This window comes from Durio zibethinus, chromosome 13, assembly GCF_047325235.1.
Source record: "Durio zibethinus cultivar Kanyao isolate XHJ-2024 chromosome 13, ASM4732523v1, whole genome shotgun sequence".
Lineage (NCBI taxonomy): Eukaryota > Viridiplantae > Streptophyta > Magnoliopsida > Malvales > Malvaceae > Durio > Durio zibethinus.
The window spans coordinates 17445381-17472775 of record NC_143174.1 but is presented as its reverse complement, the minus strand read 5'-3'; the positions used below and the strand labels follow the sequence as shown (position 1 = coordinate 17472775).

The 27395-nt window shown below is 29.7% G+C and overlaps 1 pseudogene; it reads right to left on the bottom strand.

The window, feature by feature from the left end:
- Window positions 1-15072: 15072 nt before the first annotated feature.
- Window positions 15073-23054, bottom strand: LOC111304037 (uncharacterized; annotated as a pseudogene).
- Between the last annotated feature and the right edge of the window lie 4341 nt (window positions 23055-27395).

Here is a 27395-nt window from a genome sequence, read left to right as displayed (position 1 = left end):
TTTACCATTTGAAATTTCTAAGAATCTCATCATTGGATAATTATCAAATATTTTCAACCTAAATTTTTGTTTGGAAAAGAATATAATTACTTTTATTAAAATTTTACTTAAATTATTTCACCATTTGTGATAAATTTAGATAAAATTTTTCACCTAAAGATTTCTTAAAAATTTACCATTTGAAAATTTCAAGAATTTCATCTTTGGGTAATTTATATTTAATTCCAAAAAAATTATATTTTTATATTTTTATTATTTTTTGTTTGAAAATAAATATTAATTATTGTTGTTGAAACTTTATCTAAATTATCCACCGTTTTGGATAAATTTAGATAAAATTCCTCACCTAGAGATTCTACAAAAATTTACCATTTGAAATTTCTATAAATCCATCATTGGATAATTATTATTTATTTTCAAAATTTTATTTTTTTACTTTTTATATTTTTTCTTAAATTTAATCATGCAAAAATAAAAAAAAAAACACATAAATAAAATACTAAATTTTTTTTTAAAAATACCAAAAAAGGCTCAGCAAGAGCTGCTAGGGACGGCTTGGCTACAAACACAGAAAAAGGTTGGAACGGCGTTACTCGGGGCATGACTTGTGGCTCGACTCGACTTGAGTCAAAAGTTGAAGACGGGTCAAAAGTGGGTCAATGCTTCAGGTCGGGTCGATCGGAATAGAAACGCGCAGATCCTAGGGGTTTCTTAACGCCAAAATAATGTCGTGTTGACAAGGTATATAAAGTTGAATTCGATCTTTTTATAGATTTCTCCTCTCCCTTCTCTCTTTTTCCTTTATTTCTCTCCCTCTCTCTCTAAGATTCAAGAACACCGATCGAATCCTTCACCTGATTCTGGGATTGTCATCGAAATCTGGGTAGGGTCACCGAAAGTTCATCAAAATGTTCAATGGTTTCTGGAGTGTGACACCGAAAACTAAGAAACTTTTCAGAAACTGGAAAGTTTGACGGAATCTTGTCAAAAAATTTAAACGGCGTAAAAAAATTGATCGAAATATGATAAAATTTCCAAAAAATTTCCAAAAAAAAAAACCCAAAAATTTGAAAAAAATTTTTAAAAATTCTAGAACCGCCTCTGCTCTTCTAAACATTTTTTTTTTTTTTTGCTTTTGTTTTATGTCCTTCTGCTTTTTATGTGTTCTCTTTTGATCAATGGGTATTTATAAGGATCAATCTTAGAGTTCCTGACTAATATGAATTCTTTTTTTGATTAGGTTTCTGGATTATCAAATTAATCATTGAATCTATCTTATGTTGGATAAATTCACCTATAACTCTACCAGCCTTATTCATGGCAGGATTTATTCTTATTTTTTATTATTTTTAATTATTCTAATCTTTATCATTATCTCCTGATATCAAACAAAAATTAATCAAAAACATATAAAATCTAATAAAATAAAATAAAATAAAATAAATAACATAATAAATAAATAACTATTTAATTAAAACCAATCCTTGGGCTTAACTGACCATATTGGGCCAGGTCTAATTGATCCTGGCCTGGACCAAATTGTGTGTCTACAGTTATCTCTCTTTGCATTTTTTTGTACAACAAGAATTGTGCCAAGACATAGACACTCTGCTTTTGCTAACACATTCACTTCTTAATCAGACATCCAAATTTGCTAAATTACCTAAAACTCTTCTAAGCAGAGGTTCATAATTTTTGGAGAATAAACAAAACTCCTCTAAACTAAGGCTCAACGACTTTTGAAAAATAAACAAAGCTCTTATAATCAGAGGCTCAACGATTTTGAAAAAAATAAACCAAGCTCCTCTAATCAGAGGCTCAACGATTTTGGAAAAATAAACAAAACTCCTCTAATCAAAGGCTTAACGAATTTGAAAAAATAAACAAAGCTCCTCTAATAAGAGGCTCAACGACTTTGGAAAAAATAAACAAAGCTCTTCTAATCAGAGGCTCAATAATTTTAGAAAAAATAAACAAAGCTCCTCTAATAAAAAAAGTCATAAATTATGTTTGAAGAAGTTTTATGAGATTATGTTCGGAGGTATTACAAATCATTCATAATGCTGAAAAATATCCTCTTTCAAGAATTAGAATCTTACCTCATAAGCTTCTTTTCAAACGAGAATTTGAAACTCTTACATTGAAAAGTCTTCATGATTGTCTTCTCTATATGGGATCTTAGAATATCCTTGCTTCATAAACTTATGCACAAGATCTTTTCACATGCAGCACATGCTATGCGCTAGACGTTTAGAAATGCAATACATTCTATGTAAATGCTAGACAATTAATTCTCATTCAATTATGGTACTCAAGTTTCTCAAGCTCTTTTCTTGGGCTCCAAACCCTTTAATCTTCAAAGACCAAATTAACGTAACTCTTAATCATCTTTCTCATTTAATTCTCATATTCTCTTTGTAAAAAATTTCTTTTCAAATTCAATGTCCTTATCAGGAGCTAAACATTTCAAATTTGCCTTTATCACTCTCAAATTCCAATGTAATGTAGAAATCTTTCATGCTATTATTCATTTATCAATTATTATTTCAATTTCAAAAAGTAAGAACATATTCACACATTTATTCCATTGTAAGGTATTAAAGAGAAAAGAATAGGAATAGCTAGGAAATACTTAACAAAAAGAGAAACACAAAGAATGAAGTGGAATATCTTTTATTAGCAAAAATGATAGCAAACTTTGGCTACTGAAAAAAGAAAAAATTACAAAAATGGGTATGGAGAGATGATGCCTAAAAATAAACAATCGGACAATCATGATAACATATCTTGAAGTTTTTTTTAAAAAATTCAACCACCCAATGCACTTAACAACTTAGAGCCCCTCATAACATGCTAGCCTCCTTGCCAATAAAATTCTATATGTGATGCTATATTCACCTTATCTAAGTTTTCTTTTCAGGTTTTCAACTTAGATAAACCTCATTTTGACTCAAATCACCATCTCGAGGTTTTCGACTTGAGTCTTCCTTTTTTTTAATTTTTTTCAAGCATAGTACTTTTTCACAGCATCAGAATTTATAAGATAAGGTAGATCATTTCCATCCTTTTCAGCTAATATTAATGCTCTACTTGAGAAAGCTCATTTCACGACATATGACCTTTTTTTAATTTGGAGTCTACTTTCCTCTATTATTGTGTTGACTTAAGAGAATTTTTTTCAAGACCAACTTTTTTTCTCAAAAACAATAAGGTCTAACCTTTTTATCATGAGCCCTTATCATTCTTCTTTGATATAGCTAACCATGGCACAACGCTATCAATCTTTTTTCCTCAATGAGATTTAACTGCACATAGTGCTCTCGAATCTATTCAGCTTCTTTCAGTTTAACTTCTTTTAGAACCCTCATGAATGAGATTTCTACTTCCACTGGTAGTATAGCTTCCATCTCATAAACCAAAAAAAATGAGATTGTCCCAATAGAGGTACGCACCAATGTTTGATATGCATGTAATGCAAATGATAGTTTTTCATGCCAATCTTTATAGGTCTCGGTCATCTTCTTAAGGATTATTTTTATATTCTTATTAGCTACCTCAACTGCCCTATTTATTTTCGGATGATATGGCACCGAATTATGATACTTGATTTTATATTAGGCATATATTTTTTTGTATCATCTTGCTATTCAGATTCTTGATATTGTCTGAAATGATTCTCTTTAAAAATTTATATCTGTAAATGATCTCTCTTTTTATGAACTTATAGACTATAAATCATGTTACATTTTCAAATGATGCTACCTCCACCCATTTTGTGAAGTAATCTATCATCATGAAAATAAATCTATGCCCATTAGAATATTTTGGGGTAATAGGATCAATGACGTTCATGCCTCACATCGAGAACGACTAGGGTGGTGCCAAAACATGTAAAGTAGATGGTAGAGCATAGATCTTATTAGCATTGATATGACATTTATGACATTTTTGAGCATAGTCAATGCAATCGCTCTTCATTGTCAATCAATAGTACTCTACTCTCATGATCTATTTTACCATCATATATCTATTGGAATGTGCCCTCACATATTTCATCATGCACCTCTTCAGTGATTTTTTTTACCTTAGCCTTATTTACATATCTAAACAATACTTGATCATGGCTCTTTTTATACAAAATATCTCTATCCAAGAAAAAACTCATAGCTAGTCTTCGGATGACTCTTTTATCATTCTCAGTTACCTAGACTGGGTATTGCTGGTTCTTAATGTACTGTAAAATATCATAATACTAAAGCTTCCCATCCTTTTCCTCTTCCACATTAGAGCTGTGAGTTGGCATATCTTTGACATCTAGCTTGATAGGTTGAATGCTAGTATTATCACTAATTCGGATCATTATAGCTAAAGTAACCAAGACATCGATAATCAGATTCTCTTCTTGAAGTAAATGATCAAACTGGATATCTTCAAATTGTTTGATCAACTTTAAAATATACTTATGATATGAAATGAGTTTCGAATCTCTCGTCTCTCATTCTTCTTTCAATTGATAAATAACTAGAGCTGAGTCTCAAACACTTTTAATGCTTTAACTTTTCTATCATAGCAGCTTGTAAACCCATGACACATGCCTCATATTCAACGATGTTATTTGTGTAGTTGAAATTCAATCTTGCTATTATAGGGTAGTATTGTTCTTTAAGAGAAATCAAGATTAATCCAATCCCATGTTCTAAAGCATTAGTGGCTTCATTAAAATACATTTTTCAACACTTCTCTTCATGTTTTTCCTTCTCTAATTGGGAAACAATCATCAGATCTTCATCGAAAAACTCTAATCTCATTGGTTCATAATACTCGATAGCATGATTTACGAAAAACTTGATTATAGCATTCTTTTTTACTACTTTTCGACTTACATATATGATATCATACTTTGAGAGTATTACTTACCACCTAGCAATTATCCTAGACATAGAAAGCTTCTCAAAGATGTATTTGATTGGATTTAGTTTTACTATAAGCAAAATGGTATGATAGAGCATGTATTGTTTGAGTTTTTTGGCAGTCCAAGCTAATGTACAATACATTTTCTCTAAAAAAGAAGACTTGGACTCATATGCTATGAATTTCTTATTTAAGTAATAAATAGCTTTTTTTTTTGCTAGATTCATTTTACTGCTCCAGTACACATCCTATTAAACTTTTGCACATCATTAGATATAAAATTAAGGATCTCTCTAGAACATGTGACATCAATACTAAAGGGTTTGATACATATTGCTTAATTTTATCAAAAGTCATTTGACACTCCTCATTCCATTCTCTAGGATTATTCTTACGGAGAAGCTTAAAAATGAGATCACATTTATAAGTAAGCTGATATATGAACCATGAAATGTAGTTCAATCTCTTCAAAAAACCTTAAACTTTTTTTGGTGTACTTGGAGGTGACAAATTTTGAATGGCCCGTATTTTATCTGGATCAACTTCAATCCCTCTTTCACTGACCACAAAAGCCTAGCAATTTTTTTGACTTTACCTCGAAGGTGCACTTGGCTGGGTTTAACTTGAGTTAAAATTTTTTTAACCTTTCAAATAGCTTTTTGAGGTTGGTGACATAATCTTTATTTTTTTAAGATTTTACAATCATATCATCTACATACACCTCAATCTCTTTGTGCATCATGTCATGGAAGAGCGTCACCATGGCTCTATAATATGTTACCCCAGCATTCTTTAACCCAAAAGGCATGACCTTGTAGCAAAAAGTTCTTCACATGATCATGAAAGTGATTTTTTCCATGTCATCTTTGGCCATCTTTATTTGGTTATACCTTGAGAACCCATCCATAAAGAGAATATTGAATTCTTAACCATGTTGTCCACCAGTACGGTAATATGAGGTAAATGAAAGTTATCTTTTGGGCTAGTCCTATTTAAATCATGATAGTCTACACACATCACACATTTTCATCTTTCGTAGAGATTGGTAATATATTAGCTACCTATTCTAGATACTTGGCCATTTGCAAGAAATCTGCATCAAATTGTTTCTTCATTTCTTCTTTTATCTTTAACAGCATTTAGGCTTCATCCGTTTCAATTTTTGTTGGACTGACTTACACTTTGGCTTCAAAGGCAATCTATAATCTACTATCTCTGCACTAAATCTTGGCATATCTTGGTAAGACTAGGCAAACACATCTACAAATTCTTAAAGTAGATTTTTCAAATGTTACCTATTTCTCGATGAAAGTGAAGTATCAATTTTAACCTTTTTCTTATTCTTCTCATCTCATAGATTCACCAAGTCAGTTATCTCTTAATGAGGCTCAATTGGCTTACTTTCTTACTCAATCAATCTCATTAGGTCTGAAGGAATAACTTATTCTTCAGAATCCTCTTTGTTATTAAGCATATTAGTGTTAATCAATTTTTTAAAATTAACCTCTTGATCATTATCATGATTAGCTTTCTGTTCATTTAAAGACCTGAAATTATATGAAATGGGATATGTTGGCAAGATGTGTTTAAAAAAAATTAAAAAATGACAATAATGAAGACATAAGAAGAAATGAATAAAAATGCATCTTTCTTAATCTTTATTAAAATAATAAAAGATATATGACCCAAACAAGAAAGATCACCCCAATGCCTTGGGTAATAGTTATTGAGATGTATAATTATATTAAATTAGTCTCAATGGTAAAAGGTATTTCAATGATACTCCAATTGTTCAGCTCATAATCTGATGGATAAGGACAGACCCACCCTTCTCGTTTAAGCCCCATTTCATCTTCAATAGCATGGATGGATAATTGGACGAATGTCTCATCCATACTTTGTTCAAAATCTTCTTCTGTATTTAGGTACATGAATCTTTCATGCTTGAAAGTCTCGTACAAGTGTGAGATTATCATTAATCTTATTGTTTTACCTACTTATCTTCTTCTGACCTCCCATTCTTCTGCTTCATAGCCTAAACCTAGCCTTTCACTATTGTCCATCATTGTTGGGGGCTCTCTTATCCCCTGTAAGTTTTTACCCAACCCTACTTCAAGATACCAACCTTTATTAATGATCTGACTTATCACTACCTTTAAAAATTATTCATTTTTGGGTCTTTCCCTCATAAAATTGACTAGTTCAAAAGATCGATAAGAACACTCTACCATTTTTTTAGTAACTTCCACATATAGGGTGTTCAAAGGTTGGGTCACTAGCAGGTCTTCCTTCTCAAATACTACTACCAATCAACTTTTTACATTAAACTTGATCTTTTGGTATAGAGTAGAGGGCACAACACCTACCATGTGAATCCATGACCTTCTTAACAAACAGCTATAAGATAAAAAAATATCCATCACTTGAAATTTTACATTAAAGGTGCACGACCTAATTTACAAGAGCATCTCTATATCTCTCAAGACTTCTCGTCTAGTCCTATCAAAAGCTCAAACAACAATTTAGCTATCATTCATATGTGAATAATCAATAGGTAGCCTTGCCAAAGTTGATATAGGCATGACATTGATAGCGAAGCCATTATCAATAAGAACATTGGCTATAATATGGCTTTTGCACTTGACTGTGATATGTAGAGCCTTGATGCTTCTTTTTTCATCTGAAGGAATCTCATCATCACTTAATGATATATAATTTGACATGACTAAATTTTTGGCTAAATAGTTCACATACTCGACAGACACATTATGTGCCACATATGCCTGGTTTAGTACCTTCAGTAAGGTATTTTAGTGTGGTTCTAAGTTTAATAGTAATGATAATAATGAGATTTATGCTGGCATCTTATTCAACTGTTCAACCACTGAGTATTCGCTAGTTTTACCAGCTTTAAAAATTCATAAGCTTTTTTTTTTATACTAGCTTCTGACCTTCATCTTCAGGTACACATTTGGATTATTTTATTTCTCTCTTATCTTGACTTTCTTTCTTCTAGCCTTCTTTAGTATTTTTAGAGTGTAGCATCTTTCATTTCGGGTGATGCCTCATACACTAGTTATATTACCAGCATCATTCTTAGATGCATTCTTCTCTTGCCCCTGAACCACTGTATCGCAACCATATTTTCATGGTATAGCTTTATCACCCTTATATGGGAATGAAGTTAGAACTTTAAAAGTTACTAGCATGGGAATGAGTTTGTCTATGATTGACTTTGGCTTGTTCCCATAGTGAATTGTTACTGACTTCGAAAATAGTTTTGATGGCCTATCAGTCATAGATACTTCATCACTCTTTGAGACCTCTCTTTTTTCATAGAGTTTCATTTGGTATGAATCCATGAACTTTTGTACCTTTTGGTGAAACTGCTCATAAGTTTTAATAGAGTGACCAATTATCCCACTATGATATTTATAGCTAGTACTTGTTACATATGCTCCATTATAATCGTGCAAACTCACTAGTTTATCATGTTAGCTTTCCACAAAACATCAAATAACTGATTGAGAGGTGTCTTAATATCTGCTGCTTTTTTTTTCAAATAATGCTTTCGTTCCTCACTTAAAGCATTCACGTTGTGATTAGGCAAAAGATTGCCACTAACGTTTGGCGTAGTTACCATTCCTATATCAAAGTTAATAATTTCATCCTTGATTAACCATTGCACTTTGTGCTTCAAGGTAATGCAATTCTCGATGGAATGACTTATAATTTTATAGTGATAGTCACAATGGGCTGTAAGATCATATCACTTAGAGTAAGGTGGCTTGAGTGGCTCTAGTCAGCTAGGAGCTATCAGATGATTATTGTAGAGCTCACGATATAACTCTGTATAGGTCATGAGAATTAGATCAAATACAAACTTTTCGTGAGTAATTCGTTGCTCCTGTGAACCACTAATTGGGCTAGTCGGATGGGTCTGAGGTCTCAAAAAAGGTTGAGAGTTAGGACTGTATGTGCTATTTTAAGGTTTGAAAGAGGGTTGATATGTTTGGGGGTAGGATGGCTATGGGATTGGTTGGTATGGGTAAAGAGAAGCATTATTCACAGCAGGGTAATATGGAGTGTACCCTTATGGGTAGGGTTAATAACCCCTGAATTGTTGCCTATCAAAGCTCACAACTTGAGTTTCAATCTTCTTTTTCTTTGGGGCTCTTTTTGTTAATGCCTCCCCTCTTTCTAACTTGCCATTCTTAATGGCCTTCTTGATGATTTCGCCTGAGATTACCATATCGATAAAATTTTTTGTTGCATTCCCTATCATTTTTTTATAATAGAGAGATTTCAAAGTGCTAACATACAACACTGTAATTTTTTTTTTCAGTCAGAGGAGGTTGCACTTGAGAGGCTACATCCCTTCACCTCTGGGCATATTTCTTGAACGATTCATTTACCTTTTTTTTCATATCTGTAAAGACAAATGATCAAGAGCTAAGTCTATGATGTATTGGTATTGAATAATAAAGTTATGGGCCATATCGTTTCAAGTACGGATGCGTGGTCTGTCCAGTTGGACATACCACCTAACAGCGGAGTCGGAAAGGCTATCTTAAAATATGTGCATTAGTAGCTTTTCATTATGGGCATGGGTTAACATTTTTTGACAGTACATAGTAATATAAGTTTTTGGGCATTTCGTACCATTATATTTTTTAAATTTTGAAACTTTAAACTTCAACGGTATTACAACATCTAGGATTAGACAAAGCCCAGCAGCATTTATAAAGCCATAAAAGCCAATTCCTTCCACAGCCCGTAACCTCTCTTTCAGCATACTAATTTTTGAGTCTTTCAATAATTTAGTTGTTTTTGCTTTTTCTTTCTCTTTTTCTTTCAGGTCATTCAAATCAGGAACCTATATTGGTTCTAATACATTTTTAGTAAAGACATGATTCACATACTTATGGTAATGTCCTAAATTCAGAGCTGATGGCATTTCAGGGTATATAAGATATGTAAACTGCTGTGGTATATCTTGTGTGGATTGAGCTTGTTGTGGACCAAATTCGAGAGGATATAGAGGGTTGACCACTTCTTGTGATAGTGGGCCCTGTTGGCTTGTGTTCTCTTCTATTCTCTTTCCCTTGTTTAACTTATTGAGAGCATCCATAATCTTACTCAACTAATTTTCAAGCTTTTCATGTGCCTTTTCTATCATTTCAAGTTAATGAGAGTTTTTTTACTCCATTTGTATAGCTCTGGCTCTTATGTTATATCGGTGGACGAGATTTTTACTAGATGTAGCTATCTTTGAACCTTGAGTACCATAATTATATGATTATTAGAAATTATATGTGCTATGCTTAATATGCAAATGCATGAATGGGATATACTAATATTTGTCACATCATCATTATTGATAAAAAATCTCAATTTGAAATAAAATTTTAAAAATACATCCTAAAAAAGCCGTAGCGGTATCTTAAAGTCCTAAGCATCATTATTTCTAATGCCTCTTTATAAATTTTCTAGCTTGCTGGTAATGATTTTGTATCTCATCTAGGAAATCAAGCAATTGTTGCCCATAAGCTCCCACTGATTGCACTACAGCTTTCAAAATTTCCACTTTTTCTTTCATTTCTGATGCCTTGTCTGTAATAATGCATAGCTGATCGAACAAGTGCCTTAGATGCATTTGTTTTTCTGTACACATGTCATTCTATAGCTTACCTTATTTAGCTTGTTTCTTGTATTCATTAAACAAGGCTTCTACTTATGCTGTGTGTTGATCCATTATCTCTTGTAGTATATGACTATGTCTATGTGCCCTAGCAGTGGCATTTTGTCTTTCTTCTATCTTCGCTTTTAGTAATTCATTTTATTTTAACAGTTGAGCAAGCTCAAGCATGACTGATGAATGTGTCATGTCCATATCATTGAATAAGGCTTTCCATTGATCTTTTTACTCTGTGAAACTTTGGATTTCTTATTCTCTAAGCTTCAAGCTTTCTTCTATTTCTAGCTTCAATCACTTATTTTCTTGTTTCAACTCATCTTTCTCAGCTTGGAGTTTTTTTTTAGCCATCTCCACTTTGAGCCAGGGGTCTTAAGGATTGACCTTAAGGACTAGTTGTCTAACTGCTCTTAAGGAAGCACAATGTCTTTACCCCTCCTTGCATGCCACACAATATATTCTAGGGTGACATTGTAGGTGAGCCTCCCTTGGTCAACTCGGATGGTTTGCTTTCATACTTTTTTTTATTTTTTTAATCATTTCGTACGCCTTTTTTTCTGTGAAAGATAATTCCCATTGGCTAAGTCCATGGGTTCTTGGAATAAATTGTTCACATTCGGATTGTCTTTTCACCAAAGTTAGGGCATAAGTAGTAGCACCCCACAGGCCCAATAGAAACACCCAAGGTTGATTCCCACAACTATACAATATTATGTCATGATGCATCCAAGGAGCTCTCTAAATTATCCCTTGGCTATCAAGGGCTTGAAAATAGGAAATCCATTCTTTCTTTGACTTTAATTTAGGCCATGTGTTGCAACAAAACTCCTTAATTAGAATGCTAAAACGTAGGTACGATTTATGAAACTGGCTTTCTTTACACTCAATATGACTTTTTATCCATACATAGAGCAATTGTGAGCACCCATTAAATCAACTTTTACCATTTTTACGACAAAAGTTCAAGGAGCAAATGGTTTTCGCTAAAATGATTGGAGCTGCATTGACTTGGTATGCTGATCAACAAAGTCTATCACTGTGACATCAACATACCCGATGATTTTTAAGAAGATTATCAGTCTATATAAAGCTATAACCATTGCCACCAACCCCTGATCATCATCTAGATACCCCTAGATGAAATCTCGTAGAGAACTTTATGGGATAACCTTACTTTCACCTTTTGTCTTGACATATGCTTCAACTTAGGGCAAGCTAAGTCCAAGCATTTGCACCAACTTTTTGTGATAACCCACCTTATTTGACCAGTAGATCTTGTCCGAGTTTGGCAAATCAAAGTAAAGTAGGACCATATACTTTTCAATTGTGAACACCATGTCTGCTTCATTGAAGACAAAACACCTATAAAAAGGATCCCAAAACTTAATGATGGCTCTAATTAGATTATTGTCCACATCGACTTGGAGCAGTGATGTTATGTCTCCATATTTGTTCTCAAATGCCTCCTACCTTGCTTTATTCATGTATCTCTAGATATTGCTTAAGTCAGTCAAGTTATTTTATTAGAGGTCAAGATGAATTCTCTTAGGCATGATGAGATAAATCCCTCAGCAAGCAATCACCCTATTTTTTTTGACCTTCCTCTGACTTAATTTTCAATTAATGAGCAGATTCATGACGAGTTGATGCAGACTTTGATTACATTAGGCTTTCCATATATATATATAAGTGTAAGATCTAATTTAACCATAACTGGTATGTGGCAAATATTTCCTATATGAGAATAATGCAAATGATAATGTTAAAACATGAGCATGAAAATGTTATGATAATGTTAAATCATGATAATGGTGCATAGAATGTTATGGAAATGATGCAAATGCACAAAATCAAACAAACAAAATAGTTAGATAACAATATGTTCTTTCATGTGTCCTAATTTTGGGTTATATCTATTGATGGGTAGGAAGGGCTCTATCTTAAGGCTAGCCTCTTAAAAGGGGACAATATGCAGGGTTAGATGATTTTGACCACTAAAAGTTCTCAAATTGTTCCTTACATCATCGTCCATCACAAACTAGTAAGGTAGTCCAATCTTCATCCATCATAGCCTACTAACGAAAACGATTCAATTTGAGTGGGAGTATTTTGCTCGCCATTAAGGAGATTATCATCTCACGAAAGCGTAGGTACTTTACTTCCTCCTAAAAGGGATGGAGCCTGGGTATAGAGCTCATGTAATGCAAATGCATGTAATAGTGTATGTGAAGGAACATATAATTATCAACCTCCCATAAACAAAATAAGAAACAAAACAAAAAGAAAAAAATGTTAATGAACCAATTACAAATTAAAACCATTAAATCAAAAGATAGGATAAACTTAAAAATTCATGGCTTGACTCTCTAGTTTCTCCAGTGGAGTCGCCAAATTATGATAACATATAGATCCAAAAATCTATAGCTAGACTTAACAAATTAAGGAGTCGCCACTAATCTTTTTTACCTAAGTATGATTGGTTACTTAAGGAATCTATCCTCTCAAGGAGCTCCTAAACTTGACTAAGGGTCTCTAAAAGAATAGGTTTAGATCTACAAACCAAAATAGGATTTGAAAGTTTGGTTACATGTGAGAAAGGTTATAGCACCCCCACATGGCCATCCAAAGGATGGTACATATTATTTTAAATTTATCCTAGGGTCTTGCTTCTAATGGTTTCTAATTTTTATGTTGAATATTGGAAATAATTTATAAGATTCTTCCCTCAATCTAGTAGAACTCTTAAAATATTTTCTCACTTTAAGAATGTTCAAGAATCTCATTTATTTTCTTGAAAAGGCTCAGTCGTTGGAAATTTTAATTATTATTCTTTTTTTGTCGAAAATATATCTAATTATTCCACTATTTGGGCCAAATTAGAAATATCTTCTCCTTTTGAATTTCTAAATTTTTCACCATTTGGGCCTATTTAGAAATTTTTTTATTTTTTTATTTTTTTTGAAAGAAAATAATATGACAATTATTTTCACTAAAATTTCATTTAAATTATTTTACCATTTGGGACAAATTTAAAGAAAATTTCTCACCTAGAGATTTCTTAGAAATTTTCAAGAATCTTATCTTTGGGTAATTTGTATTTAATTTCAAAATATTTATACTTTTATACTTTTATATTTTTATATTTTTATATTTTTATATTTTTATATTTTTTGTTTGAAAATAAATATTAATTATTGTTATTGAAACTTTATCTAAATTATTCCACTATTTCGGACAAATTTAGACAAAATTCCTCATATAGGGATTTTACAGAAATTTATTATTTAAAATTTCTATAAATCCTATCATTGGATAATTATTATTTATTCTCAAAATTTATTTTTTTACTTTTTATATTTTTTCCTAAATTTAATCATGCAAAAATACCAAAAAAACACAAATAAAAATAAATAAATAAATAAAATACTAAAAAAAAATACATCAGTACAAATAAAACTAGGGACGGCTTTGCTACAAACACAAGAAGAGGCTGGAATGGCGCAACTTGGGCCATGGCTTACGACTCGACTCGGCTTGAGTCAAAAGTTGGAGACGGGTCAAAAACAAGTTAACGCTTCAGGTCGGGTCGGTCCGAATAGAAACGCACAGATCTTGAGGGTTTCTTAATGCCAAAATGACGTCGTGTTGATAGAGTATATAAGGCTTAATTCGATCTCTTTTTCAACAGATTTTTTCTCCCCCTTCTCTCTTTCCTTTTTTTCTCTCCCTCTCTCTCTAGGATTCAAGAACACCGGTTGAATCTTTCATCGAATTTTGGGATTATCATCGGAATATGGGTAGGGTCACCGGAAGTTCCTAAAAAAGTTCAACGATTCCTGGAGTGTGATACACAAAAACCAGGGAGCTGGTCGAAATTGGAAAGTTCACCAGAATCTCGCTGAAAAATTTAAACGGCACCAAAAAATTGATTGAAATCTGGAAAAATTTTCAGAAAAAATACCAAAAATTAAGAAAAAAATTCTAAAAGTTCTAAAACCATCTCTATTCTTCTAAACATTTTTTTTTTTTTTGCTTTTGTTTTCTGTCCTTTTGCTTTCTATGTGTTCTCTTCTAATCAATGGATATTTATAAGGATCAATCTCAGAGTTTCTAACTAATCTGGATTCTTTTTTTGATTAGGTTTCTGGATTATTAGATTAATCATTGAATCATCCTATGCTGGTTAAATCCACCATGACTCTATCAGCCTTATTCATGGTAGGATTCACTTTTATTTATTATTATTTTTAATTATTCTAATCTTTATCATTATCATCTGATATCAATAAAAAATTAATCAGAAACAGATAAAATCTAAAATAAAATAAAATAAAATAAATAACATAATAAATAAATAACTATTTAATTAAACCCAATCCTTGGGCTTAACTAACCCTATTGGACTAGGTCTAATTGATCCGGGCCTGGATCAAATTTGGTGTCTACACACGATTAACCGGATTACGTTAACTGATTGGAGCTACTTCAATGGAATTACCAAGATACCGTGTCAACTCTGCAGAATGACCCAAGTGTTAATAAGCTTGTTACTCGAATTTGCTTTAATAAATTGGAGGATTTTCATTAAAAAGAAACTTAAGGATAACATATTACCTCCAAAGCAAATAAGAATAAGGTTCAACTTTTATTTTCATTTATCTATCAATTGCATTTTTTATTTGAGGAATCGACTATATTGGGATTGACTCAAATCTCATAACAGATATGGATAAAGATTTATTTAAGATATGATTAGCTAGATATTACTAGATGGATAAGAAGACTTGAAAAAAAATTCTAAAAGAAAAGATATTCTTGATAGGTAAGTTTGTATACTTATAAATAGTACAAGTTTTTATGAGGTTAAGTATTAAAAAAACATATAAAAAAGTTATAAAATTTTATAGGATAGACATTTCATAAATTTTTAGGAGATTAAGATGGTCTTTATGGGTGTATATGTTTAAGTGGATTAGAGATAATGATAGAATCCACATAAGTATGGCAAGCCACATAGATATGGGTATTTGTTGTGAGTGAATGTTGATTATTTTCTATAACTAATAGATTTTTTTCTCATCTGTGAACGTAAGTAGATTGGACTAAATTATTTTAAATTGTTATTTTTGTGTGATTGATTGATGGTTTGATTATGCTTCTACTGGCTTGAATGTTTAATTAATTTAAAGCTTTTTAGCCTAACAACTGAATTAGAGCTATCGTGATCTTAACAACTGATATTAGAGGAAAAGTTCAAGATATAAGAAGAGGCAAACTTGAAATAGCTCGATTCAATGAAGAGTTCGAGTTCATGTTTTAAGAAATCAATTTGCATGAAGCATGAAAACATACAAAAAGAAAATGATTGCGAGACTTCTATTATAAGTAGAGCTAAGTATGTCTAGCTTGAAGAATAATTATTTTATGAAATTTGAGTTAACATGGAGATTATTGGGATTGGCTCAAATCCTATAAGAGATATGATAAAGATTTATTCAAGATGGTATTGGCTAGATATTGCTTAATGGACAAGAAGACTTATAAAAAATAATTTAAAAAAAAATGGATTTTTGATAAGCAAGTTTGTATGTTTATAAATAGTAGGAGTCTCTAAGAGGTATGATAAAAAGATATAAGAGGGTTATAAGATTTTATTGAATAATCACCTCATAAGACTAGAGGAGATTGAGAGCATCATTATAGGTACGTATGTTTGAGTGTATTAGAGGAAAATGATAGTCCACATAAGTATCGTGCATGAGTACATATGGGTATATATTTGTTTGGGTTGAGATACTCTATAGGACTGAAAAAGAATGAAAGTGTACACAGGTATTAATTGTTAGTGTCTGATTTAATATTTGTTTGTAATTTTATACAGTTAGTGAATCTTTCTTTCTCATCTATGAACATAAATTGGTTGGGCTAAATCACATTAAATTGTTGTCTTTTATGTAATTAAGTAATTGTTTAGTTTTGCTTCTACTAGTCTGAATGGTTAACTAATTGGAAGTTTTTTTTTTTTTTTTTTTGGCTTAACAACTAATATCAAAGTCATGTTCGAAGCTTGTAGAGCCCATTGTAAATATCTTGCATCAGGATAACAATACAACATACTATAAAACCAGTTTGGAAAAGATCTTATAAAGTAATTACACTGTTTGCTATTACAAACAAATTTTGAAAAAAGGTAATTGGATATTCATTTTCAAAGAGAATTGTTAAAGCTACTTAAATTTGAAAGCCCTCACAAGAGACAAACCTGTAGTAACAATCTCTAAAAGATCTGTCTCTGCTTTAGCAACATTATACATATCCTACAATGAAGAGACATCTAACTGTTAGTCCCACAACTTGTGAAACATATTAGAAAAGACACAACATAGATGCACATTACATCATCATTTACTACCCCAATGAAGCCCAACTTCTTACAATCAGCCGTGACAGACTATTAAGGCAGTTGCTACTGAAATCAAGATCAAGATGATTCAAAAGAGCATCTTTGGACATAAAATCAAAAACCAGCATGCAAATACTTGAAGCCATCATGATAACAGATAGGTCATTAGTGTTCTCTACAACGACATTCAGGAAATCTTTAAGGTGTGTACATGCTTCATGCTTAGAACAAGTGTTTGAAAACAGAGGGAAAGCTAGAGAACAAGGTAGATGAAATAACGCTAAGTGCTATTCCATGAAAATTCTACACTGAAATTTAAAGATCAAATTGTGTATATACACGTGTTTGTTGGATAGATAACAGTTCAATAATATCTAAAATATTTTGTAAGTGGGAATCCTATACATATAGAAATCACACTTTGACATGTCACTTTCAACACAGCAACTACTCAAAGGTTCTTGACAAGCGTAGAAAGCGATGAACATATTTTAAATGTATATATAGAAGTCCACATATATCAGAAGGATAAGCAAGCCTGATATATTCTCCAATACATTATAAAGTTGCATTAGTATTAAACATCAACAAGAAGGATGCTTTCAATGAAGATATACTTACAGCTTTATGCCTTTTAGAAGAAGCCAAAAGTTTGCAATTAGGCATCCTTCGATCTTCATTGTCATTTGACACAACATTGGAAGCAGAAGGCATTAGAGTAAAAAGGGCTGTAACAACGTTAATTAGCAAAATTAGTCTCAAACTACAACAACCAAAATAAAATATATAGGCATCAATTCATCAAAGAACTACAAAGTTAACTTGCCATATCTTGATTCATCTTCACCTTCAACTTAAAACATATACCCCAACAGTTCCATGATTTTATCTTTGCATGCATTGGGTGTTAATCAGCTTAATGAAAATTTCACCCGTTGTGGAAAAAATCAACATCTAGTGCTTGATAATGTTCATGTATGGTTGCATATATATAAAAAGAAATGGCCTAAATACTTTGGAATGAGATGGCATCAAACAAACTTCCCAACAAGACATACTGAAATGAGATCATTTCCCCTTTTTTGGCCATGTTCCTCCAGAATTTTGACCATGAATAAAAAAGGGAAAGAATATTTGATATCATATTTCTAACCATACCTTGCATCTACAAATAATGAACCATGTAGCCCAGCTAATTAAAATAGCCTGAGCATAACCACAAAATGCTACAAGCATTCTTACCTATCAGCTGGAATAGGATCAGTTATATTAGGCAAGTTTATCTAACCAATCAGCCAACCCTCACCTATTATAGATACCATGGTTTCAGCAAGAATATGGGCCTCAAGTCTTTCAGCAGGCACTATGTGTTAAAATATCAACAACATAAACATCAGTAAGCTTCAGTATTGAAACTGAAAGTTTTCCTCTATAAGACAGAAGCTTACAAAGAAGAGCACATCATGCAATTCAAATACAGACCCTAGTTCTAGCATGAATTGAATGAACTTTCAGTAAGATTGAACAAATTTAATTAAACATACCTACACAGTTCTGCAAAATTGCTGCAACACCATCACGTATGTGGTTTGACCAGTTCCCATTTGGAATCACAAGGAAAGCATCATGAAGTGATGTCTAAAAATATCAAGTGAAAATCTCATCACTCAAAGTTAACTAGTATACTGGCATAAAGCCTACATATCAAGGAACATGAATATGAAGATTGAAGATTGAAGATTGATCCTGGTGATTTTAAGAAATTAAAGCAAAGACGGAAAAAATCATGGCATGTAAAAAATTAAAGAATTCAACGAAGATGTATTTCAGATACAAGAAAGATATTCATCATTCTGAGTATAAGAAGTGTCCAAGATTCCAATTAATGAGAATATTCTTTTAGGAACTGACTCAAAATATTTTTAGAAATAATTTCCATATATTTCAAAACAAAATTCAAGACAGATAACATCAAAATGAGTTCCTCTCTCAGCCATAAATCAATAAGTAACATGCCCAATATTTTAGAGAAACTGAATCATATATAATTTTAGCAGATGTGAACAATGAGGTTGGTTACAAAGAATTAACCAACCAAAGTAACAATCTCCCAGAAAAACAGCAAATTGGCCGAAAAAAAATGCATACTGAATATTTTGAAGAGAAGATGGCAGATAATAAGTGAAGTGCTTCAAATTTCTGGCATTTTGTACGAGAGCAAATTGTCTTGTTATTATGGCCACCTAAATTACATGGGAAATAATGAAAGTTATCAAAATTTAATCTTTGTGAATTAAAGATTGAGGACAAAAACTTAATGGCTACAAAACATCTAGATTTTACAATGATTGACGGCTCTTAAATGGTCATTCTCCATGATGCTACGAGACAGCTTCCTTACCATTAATTGGACAAGCTTCATGGCAAGTTCCATCAAATGGGACCTTGCAACAAGTTCATTTACTATCACTTCTCTGCAAACATAGTATAACTTGATTTGCAAATCCATGAGCAACATATAACTAAATATCTTTGGTCACCAAAAAGTTAGGCACAAAAACACTATAGAAAACAACAAATTTTCTCCGAACTTAGAGCTTATGATTTAGACTACATAATATAATGATCTTGAAAATGCCAAAATCTAGAAAATTATTGTAGTATAAGGTTGGTACCATTTCGCAAAGTGGAGATTTGACAAGCAAGTGACAACATCCCTCTAAACTCATACAATGCTATAAGTCCATCCTAGGATCTGTCACCAAGAATAAAAATTCATAGTATTCCTCCAGCACTAGCAAGTTTGATCTTCATTAAAAAAATATATTTTAACTTGACAAACAGGATTTTAGTTTTTATTTTTTATTTTTTTAATATATCTTAAATGATATAGGATTGTTAATTGGTAAGCTAGCAGAGATAGGAGAGGTCATGACTAGGATAAGAATTAATATTATGTGTCTCTAAGAAACTAAGTAAGAGAAAAAGCTAGAGAGATAGAAACATAAGATTCTAAGCTTTGGTACACAAGCAAGGAAATGAGTAGAAATTGAGTGGGGATAATTGTGGATGAGAATTTGAAGGATATGTGGTTGAGGTTAAAAGAAAGGGAAATAGAATTTTACATGTTAAACTTATATTAGAAGAGGAAACTGTTAACATCATTAATGCTTACACGTGGCAAATAGATTTGGATCAAGCGAGTTAGCAAACATTTTGGGAAAATTTAAACGAGGTATTGTAAGCCATACCAAAAGGAGAAAAGTTGTTTATTGGAGGAGACATGAATGGTCACATAGGCAAGGTTGTAATGATTTAGAGATATTGCATAGAGGATATGGCTTTGGAGAAAGAAACAATACCAAGGATAATATTCTAAAGTTTGCTACTACATTTGACCTAACTACATTAAACATATGTGTTAGAAAAGAAAATTACATTTGGTGACTTTTAGGAATGGGTCAAACACTAGTCAAATTGATTTTTTTTTTACGATAAAAAATGATAGAAATGGCTGTAAAGATTGCAAAGTTATACTGAGTAAAAGTATGACAACACAACATACACTGTTAGTTCTATATATTCTTCACTTCCAAAGGTAAAAAAAGATGTATCAGAGTCATGAACCACATATTAAGTGGTGAAACTTAAAGGGGGACAAAATGTTAGCTTTTAAGGATATATTAGTAAAAAAAAAAGGTTGATTGAAAGCCTGATGAGAATGTAGAAGTAACATGGGAAAATTTTCTATCAGAATTCAAAATATTACTGACACTTGATGAATCTAAGAGTCGTGCACCATTAGGAAAAAAATCTTGGTAGTTGAATAAAGATGTAAAAATGACAATTAAAGTTAAATGGGAGTGTTATAGGAATTTAAAGAACAATAGGGATAAAACGAGTTATCTGAAGTATAAGATAGCAAAAAAGGAACCTAAAAAGGCTAGTTGATGTTCAAAGACTACGATCTATGCAAAATTATATAGAAAACTAAAAACGAGATAGAGAAAAAAAGTTATTCAAAATTGCTAAGATAAAGGATAAGAAGAGTAGGGATCCTAATGGCATAAGATGCATTAAAGGTGGTGACAAAATAATTTTATGAAAGGTGAGAAGATTAAGAAAAGATGGAGAGATTATTTTGATAATTTCTTTATGGCAATTTTGAACATGAAGTAAGTAAGCTTAGCATAACTTTTAAGAATATAAATTGTGTGTTTAAATATAATATTAAAAGGTATGAGGTTAAAGAGGCTTTGAGAATGATGAAAGCAAAGAAAGCTGTAGGACCAAATGAACTCCTGATTAAAGTTTGAAATTGCTTAGGTTAAATATGGATAGGATTGTTGACAGATTTTTTCAACAAAATTTAACATACTCAAAAGATGTCAAAAGAATAGAGGAAGAGTACTATTATGCCTTTATACAAGAAGAAAGATGATATATAAAATTGTTTAAATTATCGAGAAATAAAGCTTATGAGTTATACTATAAACTTTAGAAGAAAGTAATTGATTGTAAGTTGTGATATGAGGTTGTTATTTTTAAAAATCAATTTGAGTTTATGCCAAAACATTCCACAATAGAGGTAATTCACCTATTGAGGCTTTTGTTGAAGAGTTTTCAATCGAGAAAAAAGTTCTATATATGGTATTTATCGACTTAAAAAAGCATATAATAAAATTCCTTGATAAGCACTATAGTGGGTCTTAATGAAGAAAAAAGTTCCTTTAAAATATATTAACATAGTTAAAGATATCTATGATAAGTTCTAATGAAAGTGAGAATGTTTGGGAGTGAGACTAATAGCTTTCCTATTACCTCTGGATTACATCAAGACTCAGCACTAAGCATATTTCTTTTTGCATTAGTTATAGACAAGCTCATTAGACATATCCTTGACAAGGTGCCATGATGTATGTTATTTTCTAATTATATAGTTTTAGTTGCTAAAATTAATGATGATTTTAATGCGAAATTAGAATTATGAAGGCATACGCTGGAATCTCAATGCTTTAAGTTAAGTAAATCTAAAATTGAATATATAGAATGTAAGTTTAGTAATTATAAGGAAACAAGTGCTAGTATGATTAAATTGGATGGTGAGGTATTACCAAAAGGTAGTTATTTTTGACATTTAGGATCAATTATTCAAAGCGATGTTAAGATAAAAAGATATATAAATTATAGGATTCAAGCAAGATAAGTGAGGTGAAAAAGTGCGTTGGATGCTTTGTATGATCGTAACATGCCTTTAAAGTTAAAGGTAAAGTTGTATAAAATAACTATAAAACCTACATTATTATATGGAATTGAGTGTTTGATTGTTAAGAAACAATATGAGAAAAAAATTAATGTAGCTGATATGAGGATATTTATATGGATATGTGGTAAGACTAGAAGAGACAAAATAAGAAATGAAGAGATTGAAGGAAAATAAAAAGATAGAATGAATTGAGGAAAAATGAAAGAGAGTCGTTTAATATGGTTTGGACATTTGAAATGTAGACTTATCTGTGCACTAGTTATGATAATTGAGCTTTTAGATTTATGAGAGACCAAAACTTTTAAAGGTAAACCACAAAAAACGTGAATGTAAGTAATAAGAAATGATATGAAAGTTTAAAAAATAGATGAAAAGATTATTTTTTATTAGAAAAGAGTGTGGCAAGAAGATTCAAAATTATAATCTAACATGATTTTTTTTTTTATCTTTTATCCAGTCAACCTAAGATTATGAGATATAAAACTTAATTTGTTGTTGTAGTAATATATCCTAAATGATATGTGTTCTTTAGCTAACCCAATCAAATCTAAAACCTCCATTAATATAAGGTGACTAGGAATATAGAAATGGATAGTCTATTCTGAAAAGTAACTAACTTGAGCAAGAAATTGACAATAAAAAGTGAACTAAGTCAAAGCTAAAAGTCAAAGTATCTATTGCTTGTTTCTAAATATATGAACTTTGACTTAAAAAGGAATAAGGATAAAAAACTTACTCCTTAACATTACTTTAATAATCATTGAAATCTAGGAAACCATTTTTTCTGAAGAAGAAACGTCAAAAACTCGACAAAATGCAAATACAATCGTAATGGACAACTACAAATACACATATCGATTTTCATTGCTATCGCTACTTACCATACCTTTACGCAACCCTTTTTTATTAATCAAGGAAAAGAAACTATTTGCAACAAATATAATATAAATATAAGCATAAATTAGAATTGCAATGTAAAATAAAGTATAAAAACAAATCCTTAGGAGGCAATCCAAAAAGCAAGGTCCAACAACATTGTAGATAGCCCTAAGCAAAATAATATTGTCAGTTTTACAATTTTTGGTGAAAATAAGTAGGCCAACAAGTTGTTTCTCATCTTTTTTGCCTTTTAATAGCTTCAATCAATCTTACAGAGATATTGGTTGTTCCAGCTATTGCTGTTGTGACTATAGCTTCTGTTATAAAATAAAGGACAAAGATAATAAAACAATAATGGAAAAAGAGTTTAAGGTATTACTAGTAGAGAAAAAAGAGTGATAGAAAAGCTTATCATAGAATCCGAGGGATCAAAGAATGTTCTTCTAGAGAGTTTTTAGTTTGGTTTCTTGTTCTTAAACTGTAGTAGTCATTTTAAGAAGTGTCCAAAGATGTCTCATTTGACTATTGCAAATATTGATGTCAATGATAAGAGAATGGGGCAATTAAAGTATTCTAATGGTTAGAACATTCATCATTACGACAAATCTAGCAATTTGTGACGATTTTTCTAAGTGATGCATTATATTTCATCACGTAAAATAAGTAAAAGGTAACGAAAAATATATTTCATCACACTTTTATAGCATTTTGATATTTTCTGTGACGATATATAAAATCTTCACATGATAACATCACCAAAATCTTGTCATCAATTTTTATTGCCAAATTTATTTGTGACAAAATTTTTTGTGACATTTTTTTATCTTAGGTGACATTACAATTTTTGTCATCAATTTAAAATTTTATCTACGACAAATTTTTCTGATAGATTTTAAGTAACATTGTTAATTTTTGTTACAAAATGAACATTTTAGTTAATTATTAATGACATTGCTATTTCGTCACGTCAATGTATGATTTATATGACAAAACATAAATGTCACAAACTTTTAGCACCAAATTTATTTTGTGAAAAATTTTTGTTATGTTTTTTTTTTTTATTTGAAATGACGTTATAATTTTGTCACCAATTTAAAATTTTATCTATAATAATTTTTTTTTATAGATTTTAGGTGATGTTATGAATTTTTATCACAAATTGAACACTTTAGTTAACTATTAATAACATTACAATTTTGTCACGTCAATGTATGGTGTTATATAATGACAACATAAATGTCATAAACTTTTACCGACAAATTTATTTGGCGAGAAATTTTTTTGTGATTTTTTATTTTAAATGATATTATTAATTTTTGTCATAAATTAAACACTTTAGTTAATTATTAATGACATTGCAATTTCGTCAGTCAATGTATGGTGTTATATGACGATAACATAAATATCACAAACTTTTATCGTCAAATTTATTTAGTGAAAAAATTTTTTGTGACATTTTTTATTTTAGGTAATGTTATAATTTTGTCACCAATTTAAAATTTTATCTATAACAAATTTTTTTGATAGATTTAAGGTGATGTTATGAATTCTTGTCATAAATTGAATATTTTAATTAACTATTAATGACATTACAATTTCATCACATTAATGTATGATGTTATATGACGATTACATAAATATCACAAACTTTTAAATGATGTTACGATGTTATTTATCTATCACTAGTAAGTTCAAATTAATGTATAATTTATAAGTGATGATTTTATTTAGATTAAATACATCTAAATAGTAAAAATTTTAACTACATTTTATTATACTAATAATTTTTAAGTAAAAAATGAATTTTAAACAGTTATTAATATCCATAAAAATATAATTTTAATTGAAGTCTTCGTAAATTACACCCTAAAAAAATGGTATTAATTGATATAAACACATAATTGTTTGTTGCTTAAAGCCTAAAAGGGTCCAATGCCATTTTGGAACTTTCTTATCCCATGGTCAAGTTCGTAAGAGTACCAAGATGATGTTGATTATAACTAGAAAAACTTACAATCTTGTTTTATTATTTAACAATTAATGGAGTACTACTATTAGTAATTATTTTGGTATATTAGAACTATCTTATCAATTTATTTTTTAAAATTTAATAATAATCAAATATTTAGTTGAAAATTTTATAATTTTAATTTTTTATAATTAAAATTAAAATTTTAATAATTTATTAGCAAATTGCATATTATTAGCTAAAAAATTACATTTTTTTATAATTTATTGTTAGAAATTATTGAAAAAGAAAAAAGAAAAATGTTGGGTTAAGCTAAGTATGTATTTATATATAAAAAATTTTTAATTAAAAAAAGATTAAATATTATATATAATAAAATTTTAAAATATACATTTTTTATAATTTAAAAAAAATATTAAAGTTTAAAAATTTTGTTAAAAAAACCCATTTTAAATAAAAAATTTTTTAACTACATATAAATAATTTTTTTACAAAAATAATTTTAATTCAAGTTTATCCTAAATTACAGCGATCAGATGTATCTTCATCTTTCATTTTTTTAATATTAAATTAAAGGCTGAAAAAAGTGGATGCTACGACCTCTGATTTTATGGCTCAAACGTAATCCTTCGTGGCTGATTTAAAGAAAATTATTTAAAGGTACAAAAAGTAGCCCTTGCCTTTATCAAAGGATTAAAGACTGTGCTCGTGTTTTTTTTTTTTTTTTGGCAAAAATATGCGATTGCGCTGCCTTTTTCTCCCATCTTTCTGATGTTAGAGTAATCAGTTTTAGGCACGTGTATATAGCATGAGTAATTTTTATCTCTAAAAATTTAATTATTTTTTGATAAAATAATAATAATGATAAATATTAAAATTTTAATTTTAATTTTAATATAGTATATGTAAAATTTTATAACTTTTGATTCATTTTGATTTTGATATATTTAATATGTTTTTATGACCTTTGTAAGGAGTTTAATAAAATTTTATAATTTTCGATATAATTTTAATAATCTTCAATATTAATTTAGCAATTTATGATAAATTTGGTAATTATTAATATAATTTTGATAATTTTTTATAAAATTTTGGTAACTTTTTAATGTAATTTTGATAACCTTTCATATAATTTTGATAAATTATAATATATTTTCTGTAATTATTGATAAATTTTATGCTATCATACATTTTACAATGGATTTTCTCAATAAAGCGTGGATTCCATTTTAGTATAAGATAATTTTTTATATAGTAATATTATTATTTTATTTAAATTTAAAAATTTTTAATTAAATTTTTTATTGAATAAGTTTATGGTAAATTTATCCTAACATCTTGAGATGAAAGTAATAGTTTTGTTTTTATTAGTAACCAAAGTTCAATTTCTAATAACTTCAAGTATAAAAAAAAAGTTATCACTGATTGATAATTAAATTATTATTAATTTACTATTATGTTATCAATGATTTATTATTAAACTATCAAAGATTTAGTATTAAATTATCAATTATTTACTACTAAATTAACATTGATTTACTACTAAGTTATTAATGATTTATCACTAAGTTATTAATGATTTTACTATTAAATTATTGATAATTTATTATAAAGTTATAATTAATTTACTGTTGATTTATCAATACTTTACTACAATTTATCAATTATTAACTAATTTACTATTAAATTATCACCGATTTACAACTAAATTATCACTTGTTTGCATCTAAGTTGTTAGTGATTGAGTACTAAATTATCAATAATTTACTATTATGTTATTTTGCATTTACCAATATATATTTTATCATTAATCTACTACATAATTTTAGATTATTTACTACAAAATTATAAAAAATTTATTACTAAATTATCCATGATTACGAAGTTATCACTTAGTTATTAAATTATTTATAATTTACTATTAAGTTATCACTAACTAATTAGTAAGCTATTGACGATTTACTACTAAGTTATATTGATTTATTTTAAATTTTTTAATGATTAATTAATAAATTATTATTGATTTACAATTAAGACTCCGTTTGTTTCGTGAAAAATAATTTTCGAAAAATGATTTCTAAGAAATATTTATATTTTTTGAAAATGTAGAGATTTTTTGTTGTTTGGATGAGTTAATGACAAATGTTTTTTATTGTTTGGTTATTTTTTGAAAAATTTATTTTTTTAAATAATATTAATATAACTATTAAAATATTAAAAATTATTTATTATTAAAATTATTAAATATTAAAAACTAATTATATTTTAATAA